We start from the raw sequence: 2,571 nt of genomic DNA, 5'->3' as shown, positions 1-2,571 counted from the left end.
AATATAAATATTTAATATTCTTCGTGATATTCGTTATAAAATACGAATATTATAATGATTTCATTATGAGAACGCTCTATATATAATAATATAGTGTAATTATCATTATAAATTTTAATATACGTATATACAACCTCAACTCATATGGGACTACCCCCTGAATTTAAGCATATTAATTAGGGGAGGAAAAGAAACTAACCAGGATTTTCTTAGTAGCGGCGAGCGAAAAGAAATCAGTTCAGCACTAAGTCACTTTGTCTATATGGCAAACGTGAGATGCAGTGTATGGAGCGTCAATATTCTAGTATGAGAAATTAACGATTTAAGTCCTTCTTAAATGAGGCCATTTACCCATAGAGGGTGCCAGGCCCGTATAACGTTAATGATTACTAGATGATGTTTCCAAAGAGTCGTGTTGCTTGATAGTGCAGCACTAAGTGGGTGGTAAACTCCATCTAAAACTAAATATAACCATGAGACCGATAGTAAACAAGTACCGTGAGGGAAAGTTGAAAAGAACTCTGAATAGAGAGTTAAACAGTACGTGAAACTGCTTAGAGGTTAAGCCCGATGAACCTGAATATCCGTTATGGAAAATTCATCATTAAAGTTGTAATATTTTAACAATATTATAATAATAGTGTGCATTTTTTCCATATAAGGACATTGTAATCTATTAGCATATAACAAATTTATCATAAAATATGACTTATAGTTTATTCAAATTATTATGCTTGCATTTTAACATAGAATAAATGTCATTAATTTGATAAAGTGTTGATAAATTAAAATTAATACAGTGCGTTAATTTTTCGAAATTATATAATGGCATAATTATCATTGATTTTTGTGTTTATTATATGCATTTGTATGATTAACAATGCGAAAGATTCAGGATACCTTCGGGACCCGTCTTGAAACACGGACCAAGGAGTCTAACATATGTGCAAGTTATTGGGAGATAAACCTAATAGCGTAATTAACTTGACTAATAATGGGATTAGTTTTTTAACTATTTATAGATAATTAACACAATCCCGGGGCGTTCTATATAGTTATGTATAATAATATTTATATTATTTATGCCTCTAACTGGAACGTACCTTGAGCATATATGCTGTGACCCGAAAGATGGTGAACTATACTTGATCAGGTTGAAGTCAGGGGAAACCCTGATGGAAGACCGAAACAGTTCTGACGTGCAAATCGATTGTCAGAATTGAGTATAGGGGCGAAAGACCAATCGAACCATCTAGTAGCTGGTTCCTTCCGAAGTTTCCCTCAGGATAGCTGGTGCATTTTAATGTTATATAAAATAATCTTATCTGGTAAAGCGAATGATTAGAGGCCTTAGGGTCGAAACGATCTTAACCTATTCTCAAACTTTAAATGGGTAAGAACCTTAACTTTCTTGATATGAAGTTTAAGGTTATGATATAATGTGCCCAGTGGGCCACTTTTGGTAAGCAGAACTGGCGCTGTGGGATGAACCAAACGTAATGTTACGGTGCCCAAATTAACAACTCATGCAGAAACCATGAAAGGCGTTGGTTGCTTAAAACAGCAGGACGGTGATCATGGAAGTCGAAATCCGCTAAGGAGTGTGTAACAACTCACCTGCCGAAGCAACTAGCCCTTAAAATGGATGGCGCTTAAGTTGTATACCTATACATTACCGCTAAAGTAGATGATTTATATTACTTGTGATATAAATTTTGAAACTTTAGTGAGTAGGAAGGTACAATGGTATGCGTAGAAGTGTTTGGCGTAAGCCTTCATGGAGCTGCCATTGGCACAGATCTTGGTGGTAGTAGCAAATAATCGAATGAGACCTTGGAGGACTGAAGTGGAGAAGGGTTTCGTGTGAACAGTGGTTGATCACGAGTTAGTCGGTCCTAAGTTCAAGGCGAAAGCCGAAAATTTTCAAGTAAAAAATCAGTGAGTAATATTGTCAAATCTTTTATGATTTTTAAATACTTGAATAATTTTGAACGAAAGGGAATACGGTTCCAATTCCGTAACCTGTTGAGTATCCGTTTGTTATTAAATATGGGCCTCGTGCTCATCCTGGCAACAGGAACGACCATAAAGAAGCCGTCGAGAGATATCGGAAGAGTTTTCTTTTCTGTTTTATAGCCGTACTACCATGGAAGTCTTTCGCAGAGAGATATGGTAGATGGGCTAGAAGAGCATGACATATACTGTTGTGTCGATATTTTCTCCTCGGACCTTGAAAATTTATGGTGGGGACACGCAAACTTCTCAACAGGCCGTACCAATATCCGCAGCTGGTCTCCAAGGTGAAGAGTCTCTAGTCGATAGAATAATGTAGGTAAGGGAAGTCGGCAAATTAGATCCGTAACTTCGGGATAAGGATTGGCTCTGAAGATTGAGATAGTCGGGCTTGATTGGGAAACAATAACATGGTTTATGTGCTCGTTCTGGGTAAATAGAGTTTCTATCATTTATGGTAGTTACTTGTTCCCCGGATAGTTTAGTTACGTAGCCAATTGTGGAACTTTCTTGCTAAAATTTTTAAGAATACTAATTGGGTTAAACCAGTTAGTTCTT

This window comes from Drosophila persimilis, unplaced genomic scaffold (genome assembly GCF_003286085.1).
Source record: "Drosophila persimilis strain 14011-0111.01,24,50 unplaced genomic scaffold, DperRS2 tig00002573-arrow-arrow-pilon, whole genome shotgun sequence".
NCBI classification, from domain to species: domain Eukaryota; kingdom Metazoa; phylum Arthropoda; class Insecta; order Diptera; family Drosophilidae; genus Drosophila; species Drosophila persimilis.
Note: the sequence above shows the minus strand (reverse complement) of the source record.